The sequence below is a fragment of the Rattus norvegicus genome, chromosome 2, assembly GCF_036323735.1.
Source record: "Rattus norvegicus strain BN/NHsdMcwi chromosome 2, GRCr8, whole genome shotgun sequence".
NCBI classification, from domain to species: domain Eukaryota; kingdom Metazoa; phylum Chordata; class Mammalia; order Rodentia; family Muridae; genus Rattus; species Rattus norvegicus.
Window position 1 is genome coordinate 112,790,750 of NC_086020.1, and position 22,704 is coordinate 112,813,453.

The 22,704-nt window shown below is 45.3% G+C and overlaps 1 protein-coding gene across 2 annotated transcripts in view; it reads left to right on the forward strand.

Annotated features, from left to right (window-relative positions):
• The window catches only part of Pld1 (phospholipase D1), a 198,038-nt gene that overhangs the window by 12,930 nt on the left and 162,404 nt on the right, over positions 1–22,704 (forward strand). The gene's annotated exons all lie outside the window — the stretch shown is intronic.

The window sequence follows — 22,704 nt, forward strand, 5'->3', positions numbered from 1 at the left end:
CAAACTGAAAGCAGTGTGAAGTAAATGTGACAGATTTGGGGTCTTTTTCTTTTTTGTATTCTAACAGTAGTTTTTGGTTGGGATGCTTTGGGCTAGGAGGGCATCTCGCACTTTGTGAACTACTAGGAGGCTAGAAATATGTGTTGGGGTGTGTAACCTTACTCTCAACCTCAGTGAAAGAAATAGGATAGGGTGGACTATAGTAATGAGGTAATTTCTGCAGATCTGTTGCTAGCAGGGTTGATGGGTTACAATGAAAGCCTTCATCCAGTATTCTTAGGGGTCCCTGCTCATGCTGGCATTGGGGACTCAGTCAAACACAGTGAGTGTTTGGTGCCAAGAGTTCCCATTAGGTGCTACTGAGTCTAGAACTTGCATTTATGTCTAACCTCTGGTCCTTGGGATGCATGTGGCTGAGAATAGGTATGCATTCAGTCCAACACAAATGATGTGAAGTTACTTGAAACAGGAAAGATTTTTCTAACAGTGTGGGACAGTTCTCAGTAGTGGAGTTTGTAGCTGATGACATTATGATAGTGCTGTGACAGCTGAAGGCTGGATATACCTGCCTGCATCCATTTGAAGCAGGATTGAATTGGGTAGATCACCTGAAGTGGGTTGGTATTTTGACCTGATAGTGTTTTTGCTACTTTCCAACAATATTGGTGTCAATTTATTTTTCCCTAAAATTGACGTGTTTGAATCTCTACCCTCAGTCTATGGTGATATGAACTGGCATCTTTGGGAGGTGATAGCTCTCCTCATGAGTGGGATTACTGCCCATTCCAGGTTACAGGGAAGTGGGACCTCATATACACAATAAAACTATGTAAAGTATTTTTAAATACAATGTTATATGCATTAAAAATTGTGTTTGCTTTAGATTTACAAACATGTTATGGAGAGGGTAGAGAATGTCCCCAAAAGAACACCAGGGGATGTGAATCTTTTGGCTTCTCTGGATACATGGTTGAAGAATTGTATTGACCACACGTTGCACAGCCTCTCTGTTACTAGAGTTGTACTTTGGTACATGGTACATTTGTATCTCATTACTAACTGAAGCCCGTGCTTTATTCATGGCTCATTATTTGCTCCTAATTGGATTTTCCTATGCTGGTACCTTATCTAGGATGCCTCCTCCCAATTCGCAATGTAGTACAACCTTCCTTGGTGCCTGGGGCTCTCCTGCCTCTGACTTCCCTTGTTTCTGATGACCTTGGCAGTTTTGAAGAGTCTTAGGCGAGGTGTCTGGCTGAGGGACCATCATTTGGACTTCTTTTGATTCCTTCTGAACAGACTGGGATTATGGGTTTGGGGAAGGAAACTACAGAGGTAAAATGCTATTCCCTTGACTTCATACCAAGGGGCACATTGTCAGGCTGACTTGTGTGTGCTATTGCCTTGGTTGCCTGCCTGAGGAAGGGTCTGTAGCTATTTCTGTTGTAGAGCTGTTTTTTCTGCCATGTCTAGTCTGTACACAGCTCTTGAGAACAGTCAGATTTGGGGTAAGGAGTTATTAGACCCCTCTTAGTAAGGTGAGGAGCAACTGAAATTTGGAATTTCTGTGCATAAGAGATTTGTGTCTTGAAGTCATATACTTATTTATTTACTCAATTATTTATATGTATGAACTAATGCTATTTATCCTATGCTTTGCCATGCTATCTAGGACTATATTTTTTAGTTATATCTTACTTTTAAACAATTTGTTTGAATTATTCTCTCTCTCTCTCTCTCTCTCTCTCTCTCTCTCTCTCTGTGTGTGTGTGTGTGTGTGTGTGTGTGTGTGTGTGTATGTATGTCACTAACTCCTGCTAACATGCTAGGTATTTAACATCCTTGTTGACTTCTTCCTATGTCCAAGGGCTCAGGGAGTGTCTGAGTCTTCTGGAAACAAGATGGCCATGTGTTTGGTAGACAGAAATATCTCTCTGTGATTATTTTTGTCATCCCCATTATTATTAATCACTATGTGGTCTTATGTGACTTAGGATGACCTTGAACTTGTCATGACTGGAATAATGACCTTGAACCAATCTTCCTGTCCTTAGCAACTCAGTGCTAGTATGACAGGGATGTCATCACCACAGCTGGTTTGTGTGGCTGGGAGACTGAACTCAAAGCTTTGTGTACTCTAACCAAGCACTCTACTAACTGAACATCATCCCATCTTCTAGATGTAATGAACGCTATTTAATTTCTTTGCCATAGCACATAAGCCAAATTGGCCCAGGAGGAGCTCAGAAGTTGTATTTAAATGTCTGGGTTTCATCTGGTCTGTGGTCCCTGTGGCTACAGTCCTCAGAGCTGGTAGGGAGTAAGATGGCATTAAAGCTCCAGTAAGGTCTGTGGCTGACCTATCTCCTCAGGCCCTGACCTGGCTCTTGGGCTCCTCAGACACCCTGGATCTTCTTCCCCTCAGAGGGCAGGTCTGGAATTGTTCCCCAGACACTGCTGGTGAAATGATGTTGACCCATTGCTCAATGGTACAGGTCTGGGTGGAGAGTTACTTTAGCAGAAGATGTTTAAATGATTCTGATACCTGGGCACTGGATCATTATTTATCCCATAAGATCTTCTACAGCATTGGGTTGGTTTACCTTGTTTCTGTCCAACTCCATTTCCCACCATTCTGGTCTTATGAAGGGCCAGTGTAGCTTGTGTTATCTTGATTTGGTGGCCCAAGAGCGTCTTCCTTGGTTTTAAAGTCAAGAGACAGTGATGTTTATATTTGTCTGTTGTCTGACATATGAGTCATGGAAAATGACTGCCTTATGACACATTGGAGGAAGGATAGCAATTAAGAGGGAATAAGCTTCTCAAACGGTCTAACAATGGAAGGAAGAATAAATTTAGCCAACTTCAGTCCACTGTACATGAGAGACCCAGAATATTTGAGAAGTTTGAAAACCTTATTCATGGTGCATGGCAACCCCTTTCCCAGTAGTAAGATACTGGCATACACTGGTTACCTTTCTTGTTGGTGGGACAGAATGCCCGACAAAAGCAACTGAAGGAAGGAGGGGTTTATTTTAATTTGAGAATACAGGCTGTCATTGGGGGGTCACCATGGCAGCCGATCTTATAGCATCCACAGCCGGGGGGCACAGCATGAGAAACATTAGGGCTACTTTCTCCTTCTCGTGCAGTTTGGGACTCCAGCCAAGGGACTGGTGCCACACGCATTAGAGAGGGGCTTCCCTGGGGATTAACAAAATCCAGGCATACACAGAAGCGTTTGTCCTGCCTGATTTTTAGAGATCCTCTCAAGTCGGTCATCAATATAAGCCATCACTTTGGTCAAAAGGTGGTTAAAAAATACACATTCAAATGACAGATATCGGGTCATGGAGACGGCTCAGCAGGTAAAGGCACCTGCCACCAAGAATGGTGATCTCACTTTGGTCCCCAGAACCTGTATGGTGGAAGGACAAAACCCAACTTCTGAGAACTGTATGCTGACCTCCATATACATGCCACGGTCCCCACATAGTAACTAGCTAGATAAATAAATGTAATTTAAAACATTTAAAAAAAGATATCCATATTGTATGTACTTAATTTTAAGAAATTATGTGAATCAGAGTTTTTGTGCATGTGTATTTGTGTACCATGTACCCAAGTACATATATCAATATATAAATATATACCAAGCCTGGTGCCTGTGGGGGCCAGAAGAGGGTGTAAGATCCCTAGGAACTCTAACTACAGACAGTTGTGAGCCTCTGTTTGGGTAATGGAACTTGAACTGGGGTCTTTTGTGTTCTTAATCGCAGAGTCACCTCTCTAGCCTCTGTATTTACCTTCTAAGTCAGGAAAGGCAGTCAGTTCCTGTAATACCAGCGCTCCTGAGGAGGAAGCTGTAGTATTAAGAGTGCAAGGCCAATCTTCATTACTACTTTGAAGCATAATATCCTATCTCAAGAGCTCAGAAACAGGGCCAATAGTAACGGTGCTTGTTTTTCACAAGCTTAGTGACGAGTTCAATTCCTGGATCTGACTGTAGTAGGAGATAACCAACTCTCAGGGGGATGGGGGCTGTGCTCTCACCCTCCCCAAAACACTACCTTGGTATTTTTTTTTCTCTCTCTCTCCCCACTCCATCCCCTGCTGATATGCAATTATACAACAACAACAATTGCAATAATATTTAAAAAAACAAAAAGACAACCTGACTTTGTCTCTGAAATGCTTCTAGGAATATTATTTACTTAAATTTTTTTTATGCTAGATGCTTTGAGAAATCTGAAGATCATGAATAGTCAGTGGCTGATTATTCAATTCCTGCAGTGTCTTCATTCAGACAAGACTGCCTACTTCATTCAGAAAAGAATCATAAACCTACTGGCCAAATCAGATAGTTCATCCTTGGAAGTCACTAGTAGAAAGTGACCTGCTGTAGTAATTGTACGATCTGTCACTCTCTAGTTCAGTCTATGCATGTATTCAGTTGATCCAAAATCAGTATTAGAAATTACAGCCAGGTATGGTGGTGTACGGCCTTAATTTTTACACTCAGGAGGCAGATGCAGGCAGAGCTCTTTGAGTTTGAGGTCAGCCTGGTCTACATATGGAGTTCTAGGACAGCCAGAGATACATAATGAGACCCTGTCTGAAACAAACAACCAAACAAAACCGTGGGCAAAGCTGGAGAATGATGCTGGTTTTGTAGCTGGAGTAATTAGATTTCTAGCTTTGGGTTTGCAGGTAAATTAGTGTGGTCCCAGCTAATCAGGAAATTCAACCAGCACTGTTGTGATTCACCCTTGCCTCTAGGGAGAATTAATTACCCATGGTTCTAGAAGATCTGGGCAGAGAACTTGCATTTTGAACAAGTTCCCATATCCTGAGTAGCTGCGGATCAAGGACTAGGACATGAGAGTCACTGATAGTGGGCTAGGCCAACACGACAACAACCATGATCCAAAGAGTAAATGCTGTGAATTAAGGACTGCACCCCTGCAGGAGAGCAGGGTATGGGGAAGGGGGCTTGAAGATGAGCAGATATTGCAGAGCTGGCAGCTTTGGTGGAAGAGCGCTGTCTAGTAGGCCTCAAAGGCAGGCATGTTTAGGGCATTGACGACTCTTTCAGAAAGGAAGGATGAGGAATACTCCTGGAAGAGCGGGTGGACAACCTATCAGTTACTGCATGAGCTTTAGAATGAAGACTATTTTATTATTTGGGAATTTTATGGTATGTGTCTTTTATCCGAGCATGTTTACAGTAGATATTTGTATACGGGTACACATGAATACCTAAGTTCCCTGGAAAGTTGATTATTAGCAATTTACCATTATATAACCATTATATTGACCATGATTGAATACTGTATAAAACTCTCTGTGGAAGACTAGGGGTGTAGCTCCGTTGGTACAGCATGTGCCCAGTGTGCACAAAGCCATGGATTCTGTCCCTGGCATTGTATAAACCAGGTGAGGTGGCACACTTCTGTAACTCTAACATTTGGGATGTGGTGGCAAGGGCCTCGGATGTTGAAGGTACCAGCTTGGGCTACATGGTGAGTCAGGGCCAGCCTGGGCTATATGAGACACTGTCTCAAAAAACAAAACAAAACAAAACAAGCAAAAAACAACTACCACCCCCAAACCCCCATCAAAGTAGCTCCCCTGTATGTGTGCCTTCAAATCCTCTCAAGTCCACCCTTGCTAGTACCCAGTTCCAGGAAAGTCCTAGCATGCTACTGAAGTGTCACCGTGGGACTCCCCTCCATACTTAGAAATGGGGCCACCTTAACCAATAGGAGAACATTAGCTTCTCCCTTTCCTTCTTCAGTAGAGCTGTTCTGAGAGGCATTCTAGAGAGCTTTCCGGAAGTCCTCAGGGTTCCAGCAGCTGCCTCCAGGCACAGCCATCTCTACCAAAATTCCTTGTGTGGGCTGGGCCTCCACCCTTGACCATTCCCCTCGGTCCTTCATTATGTTTCTTGGTCGTATTCCTCATAAGCCACCTGGCATAACTCTCCTGGTCACAGGTGGGCTCAAGGCCATTATTGGAGCAGAAGCCACCTTCTGAACAAGGCCTCTGCCTGCCTTCTGCCCTGCTTCTCATTGTATTATACCCTCTGTCAATGACTGTTTGCACATGCTAGCCCTTCTGCTTGGGATTATTTTATTATTTCTACTATTGGTATTATTATCAATTAGTTTTTATATGTACAAGTGCTTACTGAATGTATATCTGTGTGTACCACATGACCACGGAGGACAGAAGAAGGCATTGGATCTCCTAGAACTGGCTTTACAGGCAATTGTGAGCTAGCTGGCTGACACTGGTACTAGGCTCAAAGTGGAAAAGCCTGGCCCAAAGTTTTCAGCACTGACTTAAGGCAGAGCTAAGCCCCATTCTACCTTCTATGAGCATCTGCTTCTGGCTCCTGACGTGTCTACAAATCTCTCCGCTCTTGTCCTGAGACTCTATTGAACTAAATGTTTCTTCCTTGTACCTACTAAGATGGGCAGCAGCCATTTCAGCTGTGGCTCCTTCTTGCCTGAGATGCATTGTTGCTCTCCGAAGACCAGATGATTCCTTATTTTTACTCAACAGCTGAATCTGATTCCTCAAACATTTGCTGGCATGGTATTTTTGTTTGTTGATTTTGTTTTGAGACTGGCTCGAACTCTCTATGCAGTCCCAGATCACCCTACATAGACCAGGCTGGTCTCAAAATTCACAGAGGTTGTCCTGCCTTCGCTTCATGGGTGCTGGAACTGAAGGAGTGTTACCATACCCACCTGTTTTTCAAGACCGGGTTTCTCTGCACAGCTCTGGCTATTTTGGGGCTCACTCTAGAGACCAGTCTGGCCTTCAACTCAGAGATGCTCAGAGATCCTGCAGTCTTTACCTCTTGAGTGCTTGCTGGTGAGTTTTTATAAGTAGTTTTGATTAGTGTGGTAGAGAACAAATTAAGAAAGAGCTGTTCCTTATTCAGAAAGAGTTCGTAGGTTCTGGGGGGTTTAATTCAGTGGTAGAACTGGGTTCAAACCCAGCAATACCACCGCCACCAAAACCATAGATCAGTGCAAAGAGTAAATGGTCTGTGCGTATGTATAGCATACATTATATGGTTGGAATGTGACAGCAGAAAGAGATTATGAAATACCACCCTAGTTATGTAGAAAACATGCGCGGTCCACTTGCTAAATAGTGCTCATGTTTGCGGTATGCAGAATGAGGACAAATCCACGTCTTAAGGAGATGACCCCTGATTCCTACAGCTTCTGTTTCAACACTATGACGACGTTCTTACAGCCAGATCTTGTGGAATTGTTTCATATTCAGAAGGCCCAAAGGGACCCAACTCCCTTTATCTAACAACACTTCAAATATTTCCAGCCAGGCATTCTAGCTAGCATGGGCCTATGGTTCTAGCGTTTGGGAGACATTGAGGTTTTGCTGAACTCCTGGATCCATAGCTAATTTGATGATAACAATTGGTGAAAGCGTGTCTCCTTGTTTCCTTTTCAACATAAGGACAAAACAAATGTGAAGCCAGGCACAGCTCTGAACCCACTTGTTCACTAAGCATCTCGCTTATGAGTCAGATGGTTTGCTAGAAGAATACCCCCTTGGTGGTTCATTCACAGTGTGACAATGGCGGGCACTACATACTTAAGCCAGACAACATTTTTACCCACCACCTTCTCAGGACTAACAGTAAAAATCAGCTGTGATGTACGGAGCTTTTCAGCTAACACGTGTATAAGCTCAGTGGATGGGACCATGAGGAGACAGCAGCACAGCACACAGTGCTTCCACACTGACAGACAGACAGAAGTGTCCTGGAGAGCAAAGGAATTAACAAGACATAACATCATAAGCCACCAATAATTTTGAGTATTTTATTGCCCTGGGCTTAATATAAGTTACCTGAACTTGATCTTTCTTCCTTTACCCTCTAATCTCTGGGATTTCAGACATGTGCCTCCATATTCCTCTTGAACCTTAATTTGTCCCTGAGACAGGTCTCACTGAATGGCCCAGTCTGGTCTCAAGTTTGTTAGCCTCCTGCCTTACTCTCCCAAGTAGCCGTGATTTGCACCGGAATTGCCCCCCACCCCAATGTGGAGCCTTTAGTAATGCTCTCCTCTGTGTATCCTGGGTGATGTCTTGGTGCCATCCATCTTCGATGGCTTTAGAGCGCCACCCCATTCACAGTCCTTTGCTTTGTTCCCTGGTTGGTGACCAGCATGACCTGTAGCTGGTCAGATGTCAGCACTTGTAGTCTCAGGCATGAGCACATAGGTGAGCAGACTCTAGAGTGATGGCGGCATCCTGTGTGCACTCTGCAGCACCGTTCCTAGTTCCCTATGTTGAAAGAGGCTGGGTGTGCTGGGTTTGTTTTTCTGTGACTCACACCAGCCAGGGGAAAGGCAGCCATTCTTAATTCTTCCTGTGTCCTTTTGCTGCTGTGGCTGTAGTCTGTACTTAGATAGGACCATAAAGCCTCTTGCCCTCCTGTAGGATTATGCAGGCCCTGGGCTTGAGGTCTCCTCTCCAGGGGTAGACTGATGACCAGGGTCCCAGATCTATTCTTGCTCCTAGAAGTTTGCTTGGTGTCATCCCAACCCCACTATACTTCATAGATGAAATATCGAACAGGAGATAAAAATAAAGGAAAGGACATGGACCCTGGTTGCATGGTGGGGTCAGCAGCTCAAATTCTGCTGGCTTGGGCATAGGCCAGAGAGGGAGGACTACTTTGAGATTCAAGACCATATTTGACTTGAACTTGATGAAATATATGCCTGTGGGAATTCAGGGGGTCCTGAGTATCCAGGAGAGAGAACAGAGGGATGGTGGAGTTTGGAAGAGGGAAGCTTTGTGTAAGTTTACAAACGTCTCCTAGACACCCCTTGCTGTGGGAATGACAAGAGACTTAAAGGAGATAGAAGAGCTCTAAGCAACATCGGTGTTTAAGGGAGGGTGTTGGCAGAGAAGCCCAGAACTCACCAGCCTGGACCCCCGCTGAGGGGAGCTGTGAAAGGAAGGAAGCATCAGGAACAAAGAGCCTGGGCCCAACATTATGACCCAGGCTGGGAACAGGCAGACCCATTGTGCTCCCAGAGCAGTTTCCCAAGTTCATCTATTCAGAGCCGGATCACAATCTATGATCCCCTCCCTCCTGCCTCTGAAGAGGGATCGGATTCGCTGCAATATGGGGAAGGCCTGTGGACAAGAAGACATTTGACACCTCTGTACCTTGTTCGATACTTTGATCCGGCCTTTGATAGGCAGCCCCAGGAACAGATGTGTCTATGTGAACTGTGGGCATGAGAAACGTCACGGCTTTCCTGCTTGATGCCTCTCCAGGTCTCCTCTGTGTGAGTCACTGCATTTCCCCCTGAGTCACTGGCCTGATGTTTTCCCTCTCATCTGTCTCCTGCCTGACGTGTCCTTCACTGTAATTTAGTGACACGCTAGATCTCACGCCGGCCTGGAATGTGTGTCAGTCACTCTTGGTGGTTATGTTACCAGACATCTAAAGAGACTGCTAAGCTGACTGATAGGTGTTTCTAAGTGGCTACATGGTTGGGTTAGCATTCGGCAAGAAGCACACCGGAGAGCCGTGAGACTCAGGCGATAAAGGTGTATGTCACCAAACCTGATGACTTGAGTTTAATTCTTCTACATGGTAGAAGGGGAGAACTGACTCTCATGAGTTGTTTTCTGGTCTCCATGATTATTCCATGATACACACACACACACACACACACACACACACACACACACACATATTATAGTTACACACATACACACATTCACATACACACACCATATAGTTACACACATACACACACCCCCCATATAGTTACACACATACACACACCCCCCATATAGTTACACACATACACACACACCCCATATAGTTACACACATACACACATTCACATACACACTCATACACACACACCATATACTTACACACATACACACACACCATATACTTACACACTCAGAGAATAACTAAATAAATTTAATAGCATGCCTTGGACATATGGGATGTTGCTGGTTTAGGAAATAAGATGACTATTAACGTAACATGAAAAAGACAGAACCTTATCTGGAGACCTAGCAGGGTAAACTTTCTGCAGCACAGATCTGTTGAATGAGTGAGTTTGGGATAAAACCACAGGCTTGCGTATAAAATTCCATTCCATGGGAATTAAAGTTTGTGGCTTTGTAAAGGCATTTATTGCAGACAGTAAAAACTTTTCTCATATTCTTTTGCCAAAGCCTAGAAGCATGGAAAATGAAGATGGGCTTTTGCTGAGGCTCTGTGTCTACTCTTATCCCTTTAAACAGTTAGCATGGCAGTGAAGGTAACACAGTAATGTGGAAGTGTATTACTAAGGAGATGGGAAAGTGGCCTGCAGAGATGGCTCAGTGGTTAAGAGCACCGACTGCTCTTCCAGAGGTCCTGGATTCAAATCTCAGCAACCACATGGTGGCTCACGACCGTCTGTAATGAGATCTGATGCCCTCTTCTGGTGTGTCTGAAGACAGCGACAGTGTACTTATATATAATAAATCTTTTTTAAAAGAAGATGGAAAAATGGGAGAAAGGCACTCAGAAGTTGTGGTTTGTGGAGTATCACAGATCCCAAAGTAGTGCTTACAAAAGATGCAGGCACTTGAGAGCTGATGTGGTTAGTACCAAGGTGCTTTTTGCCTCTCTGCAGCTCACCAATGTAACATCTCTGAGACAGGCAAAGAATGAAGGAAAGGGAGAGAAGGTTCCGCCTCTCTGAGAAGGACCTGCCTTGGATTCTAACTCTCTCAGGCACCTCTCAGTGGCCGGAGCTTAGTCACCTCAGTGCTGCACCTAACCATACTCTGAATCTTAGTTACAGTGAACCTCATTTTGAAAAGTTGGCCACGATAGCTACATCCTCGGAAAGATGTCCTATAAATGGAAACCTGCAGCAACTCTCTGGGTGATCCATATCAGCAAGCAGGGAGAACCAACAGGAAGGGTTGATCTGCCCTTCTTCTGTGTCCTCTCACCAGTAAAAACTGTGCCTCAGAAACTAGCTAAGTTTGCCAGACATGTGGGGTTAGCAAATTACATGTATTTAGCAGCTTGTTTCAGGGAAGTGGCTTACTCATCAGAAACAGGTAGTACAAACTGAACCATCACGAGCAGAGGCAGAGGCATGGGGTTGCTGAAGTGCGGAGTTCCTAAGGGACTTTCAAAGGTAACTTCAGTCCTGTCTAGGGGAAGCTTTCTGTTGACAAATCACCCTCAACAGAATCTACAAATCTCATCACAGCATCAAAGTTAGCAACGGAACTGTGTGTGTGTGTGTGTGTGTGTGTGTGTGTGTGTGTGTTGTGTGTGTGTGTTGTGGTATGGTGTGTGTGCATGTGCATGTGTGTGTTGGGGTGTGTATGTACACAGGCCATAAAATGTCTGCTGCCTCCTGTGCTTCAGTTCTGACGAGACAGTGTCACAATAGCTGACCCTGACTAGACACACATAAGAAAGGGCACTTTGGGACTGTGGTTCATCCCAGTGAAGTCAACGTGTCACATGTTACTGTTTAATTGCCAAGCAGTGACAGATACAGAATACTTGAAGCCAAGTCAGTGGGTATTTCCTCATTTCTGGTACCCAACAAAAGGACGCTGCTGTAATTATGAGCACAGATGGCAATCCTGAGCTAGCTGTGAAGCTTGTTGGTTTCGCTCTTTGGATGTTACTTTCCATGTATAAATAGTTAAGACTCCTCCTCCTCTTCCTCCTCCTCCTCTTCCTCCTCCTCCTCCTCTTCCTCCTCCTCTTCCTCTTCCTCCTCCTCTTCCTCCTCCTCCTCCTCTTCCTCCTCCTCTTCCTCCTCCTCCTCCTCTTCCTCCTCCTCTTCCTCCACCACCTCCTCCACCACCTCCTCCTCCTCCTCCTCCTCCTTCTCCTCCTCCTCCAATGTTGCATGAAACAAGTGAAGGATGCTGAGGTTGCTCTGCCCTTGTGAACATGTCCGGTGCAACAGCATGTAACACTGTTGTTATAATAATGGAAGTCTGTCTGTTTTTGACGGCTCAAGTGTTTCTCCTTGTCTGCACCTATCTTGATCTTCTGTATATACATGCTAACAGACCTTCTCCTCCTTCAGTGTGTGTGTCTGTGTGTGAGCATGTGCTCACACACATGCTTATGTGAAGGTGAGAGGACAGCTTTTCAGATTCCACCCTCTCCTTCCACAATGAGGGTCCCAGAGCCTAGATCTCAGGCCACCAGGCTTGTTAGCAAATGCCTTACCCACTGAGCCATCTCACCAGCCCCTTCCTGACTTTATCAGGATAAAACCATATATTTACAATGGGGAGAGTCCACTTTGATGCACTGCACTAAATGTAATCAAAGACTAAAGGTTATGAACAATTAAAACATTGTATGGGACAAATGTTACCTGGCATTTTGCAACAGCAAAGTATTTAGAATGGTCAGTGTTGTGTTGCCTTTTCGGTACAAAGTTTAAAGCAAAGGAATCCTCTACAGCTGTCTCCAATGGTATTATTAAAATAATCCTGTGCCTCCATTATGGGCTCAGCCACTTAGATCATGGAACTTGGCACCATCAGCCTCTGGGAGCTTTAGGGCCCGGTTGTTTTTGTTTATGGAAAGTGAGAGTCTAGTACTCTCAGATTGAAGTTCCTTTTTTTTTACCTCCTGGAGACAGGGTCTCTCCATATAGCCACGGCTGTTCTGGAACTCACTAGGTAGAACAAGCTGGCCTCGAACTCAAGCGATCCACCTGCCACTCCTTCCCAAATTCTGGGGTCAATGGCATGTGCCACAGTGCCCAGCCCTGTACACTCCTTTTTTTATATTGCATTTTTGTTTGTTTTTGGGGATGCACAGTGTGCCACAGCACATGTGGAGCAGTGGATAGCCAGTCTACTCTCTGTTCTTCCATGTGGTCTGCCATCATGTGTGTGTGCCACAGACCGCACAGGGTGGAGAGAAGAGTTGGCAGGATGTGTAGGGTGCTTCTCTACCTCGAGAGTCTGCAGGATGGAACTCCGTTCCTTAGGCTTGGCACTGGGCTTCAGGCCCCTGTACCTGCTGAGCCATCCTACCCCCAGGTTTAAGTTCTGGAAAACAGAAATACGTAACCAGTTGCAATGTTTGTTTCAGAGACCGTCTCTTATGGTGGGATTTTTCTGCCACAGCCGGGTCAATTCTTCCTCCTGATGTCATCCTCAGAGGGGGCTACCTTTTCTCCTGACAGCAGATAGTTCTTGTCCTTTGCTTAGCTCAGTGACAGAGACACTCTTGGTCCAAATCAGGCGAGACTTTCTCAGAAACGCTGTGGTCCCCTGGTGGAGAGAATGGAAGGTCCTCTGGTATTCACGAGAACTGTTTTTGTTTGTTTGTTTTTCATTTTGTATTGTTTGAGAACGGGTCTCACTACGTAGCTCTGGTTGACGTGGAACACTCTATGTAGACCATGTTGGCTTCAAACTCAAAGATTCCCCTGCCTCCAACTCCTGAGTGCTGGGGTTAAAGGCATGCAGGGTTTTAAGTGGCCTGGGCTAGCCTTGAACTTTCTGAATACCTCAAGCTGGCCTTGAATGCCCTATCTTCACACCACCTCCACCCCCAAGTGCTGAGATTACAGGTATATGCATGTTCTACTCCATCACGTCATCTTGTTTGTCCTTCCCCCAGCCCAGCACTTGGACCTACAGTACAGGTATATCGCCAAGCCCAGTTTTTAATGTAGGTGCTGGAAATCCAAACTTAGGTCCTCTTGCTTGCAAAGCCAGGACGTCACCCACTGACCCATTTACCCAGCTCTTTGATGATGGATAGCATTTTGGCTTATTTTCAGGGGATATGGAGCCACCAAGCTCAGGTGTGCCCTGTTGGGCAGGATGCTGTATCTATGATCTGCAGGAGGGAAGTTGGAAGAAACCATAACAAAGATTTTTGAGAATGTGCTGGAAGAAGGGACCCAGCTCTTCACAGGGGACAGTTCCACGACAGACATCCCATACTTTGCTAAGTTCTTCTGGGAGGTGGTTGTGGTCTCTGAGGAGAGCGGGAATGATGCAGTAAGCAATGAGATAGGAGCTGAAGGATGTCCACTGTTTGCGTGTGCTCGCACCCGCACCCGCGTGCTCGCACCCGCACCCGCGTGCTCGCACCCGCACCCGCACCCGCGTGCTCGCACCCGCACCCGCACCCGCACCCGCGTGCTCGCACCCGCACGCCGGCACCGGCCCTCGCTTTAGATTCCACAAAGGCAGTGCTTATCAAGGATGCCTTCCTAACCCTGCATCTGAAGCAGATCCCTGCCCTCTTCTGTGTGTCGTTGCTGCTGTTGTACACAGGCACTGCAGCAGCTGCGGCTACCTTGCTTGCCCCACTGCTGAGTGTTCTGTGTGAGAAGCAGTTTGGTTTTGTATGCTGTATCCTCTACAGTGCCGGGTCCGGCAGGCAGTTAAGTGAGGCTACAAATATGGTACGCACAGGAAGGCGCTAAATAGAGATACAACTCAGTAGAATCTGGTTTACGCGGTTCCCTTATACAAGCAATAATGAGTTTTTTTTTTTTTTTAAATAAAGTATTCTGCTGTATTTCTGTGTTGGGGATCTTGGGGAAGACTGATCTCTCATCACAAAACAATAGGCAACGTTTGAGTCCTTTGGCCTCTCGGTTCCTAAACCTCTGTATGAAGCCGAAGATAATGGGGCGTTGGGGGGTGGTGGAGGGGGGAGGGAATTGCTAACAGGAACAACTTCAAACATAGTAATGAATAAATAAGTAAACAAATATTTAAAAATGTCTGTGCGTGTATAGCATACCATGGTGTGGTGTGGTGGCCAACTCGTGGGAGCTGGGTCTCTTCTTCCGCCTTTAGATGGCTTCCAGTCATTGAATTTGAGTCATTAGACTTGTACAGCAAGTGTCTTTACCCACTGAGATGTGTCTCTATGTCTCATTTTCTAATTTTACTTTTGTCTGATGGATATTAAGAGTTACCACTTTTTATTGGTATGTGTGTGTGTGGGGGGGTGGTATTTTAACTTTTAATTCTCAGGCCACACTCTGTCACTGAGGGAAGTCAGGGCAGAACTCAAATGGGAACCAGACCAGAGGCCATGGAGGGGTACTGCCTACTGGTTTGCTTCCCATGGCTTGTTAGCCTGAGTTCCCACTTCTGTTCAACTTCCTCGGAGTCTCATGTAGCCCAGATTGTGTAACCGAGGTTGCCCTTGAACTCCTGATCTCCATAAGCTTCATAGAAGCAGGGAAGTTACCCTTCTTTCATATTCCCAGAGCTTAGACCAGGACCTGGCCCACAAGAAGCAACAATGGGCCTCTGTGCCTCTCCCTTACCAAGGGCCTTGTGACTTTGCTTTCTAAGAAAACACATCAGAAGGAAGCCCTGCCCCACTCATGGCTTGAAAACCCTTCTCTGCATTCTTCTCTTTCATTGGACTTCCTGTGCGACACCCCACTTTCTGAGTATTCTATTAGGCACTTTTCTTGTTGCGGCAAGCCATCTGACAAAAAGCTAGCTAAAGGAGAAAGGGTTTCTTTCGGTTTAGTTCGAAGGGATACAGATCATGATGTGTGGTCACATTGCAGCTGCAGCCAGGAAGTGGAGTACGGACAGGATTTCAGGCTGGGCTATAAAACACTCAAGGCCAGCCTCTAGTCGTACCCTTCCTCCAGTGAAGCTCCACCTCCTGAAAGTTCCACAACCTTCTAAACACTCCAGCAGTCACACACCACGAGTTCAAACACACCAACCTATGAAGGGCATTTCACATTCAAACCACGGCAGCTCTAAACCCTTTCATGGAGATTCCGTCTTCCCTGTGAGCTTACTTTACAAGTCTCTCCCAGTGTGCAGGCAATCTCTTGGGTCAGCCTTCCTATGGCCTTTTGCCCTCCTGATTTGGTTAGCCCGTGTAAAGGAAGCCGTGGAGGTGCAGCCTTCCCTCGGTGTTCTCTCTTCCCCAGCTCTCTACAGTCTCCTGGGACTGTCTGGCAAGATTACCCCTGGCCTCTGATTTACCCAGCCAACCATCAGTCTGTGTGTGTTCATTCTGCTGCCCAGCCTGCTCGGGCCTGCTGATTTAATTCTAGTCTCTTCTGGTCGAGCGCCATGGCACACTCTGCTTTCATGCCTCTGGCCAATTCCTCCTTGCCTTAGTGAGTCCAGGGATGCTGACCTTCCTGACTCCCTGCCCTTTCTACCCCACTAAGCCTTTCCTCTGTACTGAGTTCTCACTGCAGCCATTGGCCTGTGAGCTCCTACCTCATACACCATTGCTTCGTCTCTGCCTCCAGACTTACAGGGTAGGTGGTCTTTCTGAGACTCAGAGTGAAACCTTCTATGCTCCTCATTAGATTCCAACCTGCCTTTTCCTCCCCCTTCCTGTCTCTCCCCCTCCCTTTCTCTTCCTCTCTTGGGATGTTTGGTGTTAGAATTGTCCTGTGCTCTCCTGCTCTGGGGCTCTGGCAGTAGGATGCACTTCTTACAGATCAGCATCTCAGACCTTGGTAGAGTCTACCTGATGCATACTTTCCTCCATGCTAAGTAATTTCCTTCTTCCAGAGCTGCTCCTGGAATTCTGTTCATGGCACCGTTTTGTTCGTTAGACCATGGAGATCACCTCCTCCATGGGTTCTCCAACTTTGTGAGGTCCATTTATTATTCAACTTTGAACCTTTAGTGTCTACCCAAATTCCAAGCACACAGTAGGTATTCATCAGATATGAGAATAAAAGTTCCATTAACAGACTCAGAGCAGGCATAGTAGCTCATGCCTGTAGCCTCAACATTTGAAAGACTAAGGTAAGGGAGTTTCTGTGAGTTGGGAGCCAGCTGGGGCTACATAGTAAGTTTGAGGCTAGACTTGGCTATAACCAAACACTAAACCAATAATTACAAATCAGTCTTTCTATTATTTATTATTATAACTATCATTGGTTGATTTAGACACGTCTCAGTTTGTACCCCAGGCTGGCCTTGAACTCCCAATCTTTCTGTTTCAGCCTTGAGCCTTCTGTGCCACACTCCTAGTTAACAGCCGAAAATTTAAGCTCGAACAAGTCAAGAGTAGCACTGGCAGTCAAAGCAGCTAGATGAAACTTTAATAAATGGTCTTCTTTGTCTTCTCAAGCCAGGCTTGACAGGCTGCCATTGGCAACTGTCGGAGTCCTTTGTTCCTTCAGGATCCCTGCAGTATTTTCCTGGTTAGTTTTTAAGAGACATGAAGAGTTTTGTTTTTGTTTTTTAACAACATTTCAACCACAGTGTGATAAAAATTTGCTATGTTTCTTTAGTTTTTGTAGATCTCCTATTGAGTTTTGTTTTGTCTCCATTTGTTTGCTTCTTGTTTGAGACAGGGTCTCCTGTAGCCCAGACCATTCTTAAGTTGATCCAGAATACTGGCTTTGTCTGTTGGTTCTGATTTGTATCTAGAAGTGGATAAATGGTTTATCAGGGAACCAGTATCAAACTTGGTGGCCTACTGAGACTCTAACTGAATGAGTTCAGTTGGTCAAGGGGTCTTGGAGTCCTCTGACTTGGATCCCCTCACCTCTGTACCTCAGGGTGCTGGTTGCTTGTGAAACTGGCCTCATCTTCTCAGCAGTTGGGAATCTCAGTGTTGCATTCACCAGTCTTCCTCCTCATTGCTATAGTGACAGTAGACTCTCCTGTCACTTTTTTTCAGAAAGAAAAGGCAGCTGTACCCCAGGCTCAAAAGCTAATTCTGATCTTAAAGTTTGCAGTTATAATAGTTTCTTTCTAAAAGTCATTGTCAGAGTTGGGACAAAACCCAGTGGGTAGAGTGGTTGCCTGAGCATGAAGCCTTGGGTTTGATAGTCAGTACTCCATAAATCAGGCAACTGCGGTACCCACCTAACCTCGGGCTCAAGAGGTGCAGGCAGAGAGATCAAAAGATCAAGGTCACCTTTGGCTGCTGAGTAAAAGGAAGCCACACTGGGCAATTTTCTTCTCAAAGGAAAAAAGAAGTCAATGTCTTTTTTTAAAAGTCAAGTTAATTCTCATATCTAAATTTTGATAATTTATCAGGGAAATATATTCACTTCTTTCAAATGATAATCCAGAGATACAATTATTGCTATTGTCTCACTTCTTTCTTCATTTGTGTGTGAGTCCGTGTGTGAGCATGTGTGTGTATGTGTACATGAGGGGGAAGAGGAAGAAGGACTGGGGAAGATGACTACTCAACTACTTTTGGGAGTCAGTTTTCCCTTTTAGCCAAAGTGGGGCTCAGTCACAAGATTTACAAAGTCACATTGTCAGTCTTGGTGGCCAGCGCTCTTATCCATTGAGCCATCGTGCCAGCTTGCTATGAGGAAGAAGGTGCCGTCCCTCACCTTGCATCAGCCTCCTCTCTGATATTCTGCCCACCCCCACCCAGCAGGCATAGCCATACCATAAATGCTAGCAAGGGAATGCCGTTATTTTATGGGGACATCTACATGAATCATAGGATGGGAAACCCTTCTAGGCATACAATTCCATATTTTCTCTCAGGTAAACACAATATATGATCAAGAGGCTGGGTTTGTTCTGTGTATAAATCAGCTCTTGGAAGTAGGAATAGAAGTATTGGCCACTCGGGGGCACCCAGGCATTTATTTCACAAGGACAACAGAGGCATTGCCAAGGGCAAAGGAGGAATGAAAACAAGCCAGTGTAGACACATGTTCAAGCATAGGAACTCAGACACCTGTGTTGAGGGCAGACACCCAAATGAAGCCTGACCACCTGACAAGCCATTCATGGAAACTTGTGCATGCCAGGCAGTTTTGAACGTCAGAGGAAGCCAGAGGTGGGAGAGGAGAATGGTCAGGATTGGCCAGCTTTCCCAGGGTAAGACCCACATCTACTTCAGACCTGAGCTGGATTCCTAGTGAGTTGCAAGATGGAGGCCCGGACAACAGAGACCGGAAGGGTTAAAATGGTGATAACCGATCAGCAGAAGCTGTTAGCATGAGCCATTGCAGGTACTGAAAATTTACAGATGCTCCTCAACTTCCAGTGAGGTAGAGACTGAATGTTTTCCAGTGGCCTCTGTGTGTGCATATAAACGTGTGTATTTGCAATACCAGGAGGTACACTCACTGGCCAAACTGATGGAAGCAGTACCAAGGGTTCCTCTTCCAGCAGGATGTGGTGGCACACTCCTGTAGTCCAGCACTTGGGAGGCAGAGGCAGGCAAATCTCTGAGCTCAAGACCAGCATGGTCTACAGATTGGAGTTCCAGGACAGCCAGGGCTAAACAGAGAAACCTTGTCTCAATAAAACCAAAAAACAAATAACTAACAGCCAACAACGGCATCAGCAACAACAGCAACAACAAAACAAGATGGAGGGCATCCTCTGATGAATAATAACCCAAAGTTGATTTGTACCCACACCACACCAGCACACATATGTACCTGTACACACACACACACACACACACACACACACCCCTAATTGCAGTAATACAGCTACTCTCCAAACCACACAGGCCATTGTAGAGTACTCTGATCATAAGGCTGACAAGAGCCAAGGAGAGCTGCCACTGTCCAGAGTCACTAGAGATCATTTGTCACTAACCCAGAAGAAGATTCAAACTCAAAATGGGAAAACCAGTTACTATTAAAGGGGTTTGGCTTTGACAACGTGCTGAAGCTTAGAAATGTGGCTTGAACCGTGTAAATGGAGGACCGTCTGTGTTTGCACGAGAGCCAGCAGGAATGTTTCCATGTTACTTTTTCAGTGGAAACTTCATCAGATTGAAGTATTTTCTAGAATCTATTATATATGTATGCACATATACATACATAAAAGACCTGACCTCTATTTTTGGGGTCAGTAACAACACAGCATTCTTACATAATATCTGGGTATACATTTTTATAGGCTGGGACTGTTAAAGCTATCCTTTGAGCTGTGTTCTCTGACCTGTGTTGTTTAATTACTCAGCAGATAAGGGGGTTGGGGATTTGGCTCAGTGGTAGAGCACTTGCCTAGCAAACGCAAGGCCCTGGGTTCAGTCCCCAGCTCTGGAAAAAAAAAAAAAAGAAAGAAAAAAGGAAAAAAAAAAAAGGAAATAGAACTCTGTAAGGTAGGATCCAAGCCCTGTTTCCTGATGTGGCTCCTCCTTCCTTCAGGAAGGCCGGCCAGAACTACATCTTTTCTTTAGTTTTGTGGGTTTACGAATTTGCTTTTAGTAATTCAGTCAGGCAGAATGAACCAAGTATTTGTTGAAAGTTAAAGAGAGGGCTGCTGAGATGTTTTGATGTGCAAATACATGCTACTAAGCCTGATGACCTGTATTTGACACTGAGACCACATGGTGGAAGGAGAGGCTACTCCTACAAGTTGTCCTCTATGGGGACACACACACACACACACACACACACACACACACACACACACACAGAGACAGAGACAGAGAGAGACAGAGACAGAGAGGGGCAGGGAGGCAGAGAGAGACAGAGACAGAGAGAGACAGAGACAGAGAGAGACAGAGACAGAGAGAGACAGAGACAGAGAGAGACAGAGACAGAGAGAGACAGAGACAGAGAGAGACAGAGACAGAGAGAGACAGAGACAGAGAGAGACAGAGACAGAGAGAGACAGAGACAGAGAGAGACAGAGACAGAGAGAGACAGAGACAGAGAGAGACAGAGACAGAGAGAGACAGAGACAGAGAGAGACAGAGACAGAGAGAGACAGAGACAGAGAGAGACAGAGACAGAGAGAGACAGAGACAGAGAGAGACAGAGACAGAGAGAGACAGAGACAGACAGACGGGGCAAAGAATACATTTAAAAGATTAGATTAACTATCACACATTCTTGCTCTGCCTCTCCTCCTATCAGGCTGTTCAGCAAACCCAACCATGTTAAAGTCAAGATCACACAGTGACTCAGCACTCTGCCCCAGCAGCTGAGTATACATGGAGAGCATGCATTCACCGCTCTGCCAATGTGCACTTAGTTGTGCCTCTCTCCCCCTTTGCCTCCACTCAACACTCTGGTGTCCATAGCATATTCCCCATGAGTCCATTGTCTTGTCTTCCTGCCATCTCTGTTTCTTCCCCAAACCTCTTGCTTCTCTCATCTAAAGATCTTATGTGCCCAGGAGAACCTACAGGTAGTCAGAAAGAATGAGACTATCTCCTCCTGCTTTGGCTTCTTTAAAAAAAAAAAAAAAAATTTACTTATCTTACGTATGTGAGTACACTATAGCTGTCTTCAGACACACCAGAAGAGGGCATCAGATCTCATTACAGATGGTCGTGAGCCACTACGTAGTTGCTGGGATTTGAACTCAGGACCTCTGGAAGAGCAGTCAGTGCTCTTAACCACTGAGTCATTTCTCCAGCCCCCCCAAAATTGTTTTTGGCCAGTGTTTTTTTTTATCACAGTAGTACAAACCAGTCCGAGACACATGGCTTTTTATCCTCCTTCATTAAGGTCTCTCTTGAGTGACAGTTCCCAGAGAGGCTTCTCCTAAGCTCGAATTTCAAGAATGTGTCATTGCTCCTCAGGTCACTCCTCCCCTCCACCTTGACTCTCCTGCTCTGGTCTGTACAGCATGTAATATTGTCTGCTTTATATTTATGTCTTTTTATTGTTGTTTGTTTGTTACCTCTTTAGTACTGGGAATCGAACCCAGTTTCATGAGCATGCTCGGCAAACACTACCACTGAGCTATACCCTTAGCTGTTGGTCTTAATTTTTGGTAGTCTGATTTCCCTAGTAGAATATCATCTCCCTGAAGGCATGGGCTTTTGCTTTGTGTTGTTAATTCTGATAACAAGGCTCACATTATAGTATGTGTGATCTTGGTGAGATCAATACTTCAGGCTTGGTTTTCTTCACTTGAGAAATGGAGATAATAATAGTATCTACCATGTTGGCTGCACATGAGTGGAAAATAAGATTTTGAGGATGCTACTCATTACATATTGTGTGTAAAATATGATATGTATGCTATCATATGCTACTATCATATTGCCCACTATATGACAGAATATGTCATACATTAAATTATGAATGAATAGTTTTTAAACTATGGTGTTGTTCCCCTAGCTTCCTTTTGAGGTGGTCTCCTGACTTCTGTTCTTCTTTGAAACACATAGAGTTCAGTCTGGCCACCAACTCACTGGGTAGCCAGGAGAACCTTGAAGTTCTGATACTTCTGTGCTGGGATTTCATGTATGTACCACTATGCTTCTTTTGAATGGTGCTGGAGACCAAACACGGGACTTTGCTCATGGCAGGCAAGCGGTCTACCAACTGGGCCATTTCCTAAGCCCTAGTTTGGGAGCACTAAATGTACTTTGACTCTCAGCATTTTCAATTTCACTTTGGATTTGTTGGAAGGCAAGATCATGACAAATTGTGGGTCTGATATTTGGAGTGGAGGGTTAATTGAGAATGACTCCCATTGGCTCATATGTTTGAAACTTGATCCCTGGTCGGTGGAACTGTTTGGGAAGGATTGGGAGGCATGGCCTTGATGGAAGGAGGGTGTCACTGGAGTGAGCTTTAAGATTTCAACATTCCATTCCTTCCCAGCCAGCTCTCTGCCTTACGCTTGTAGACCAAGATGTAAACTCTTGGCCACTGCTCCAACACCATGTCTGCCTGCCTGCCTGCTATCATGTTGCCTGCCATGACGATCTTG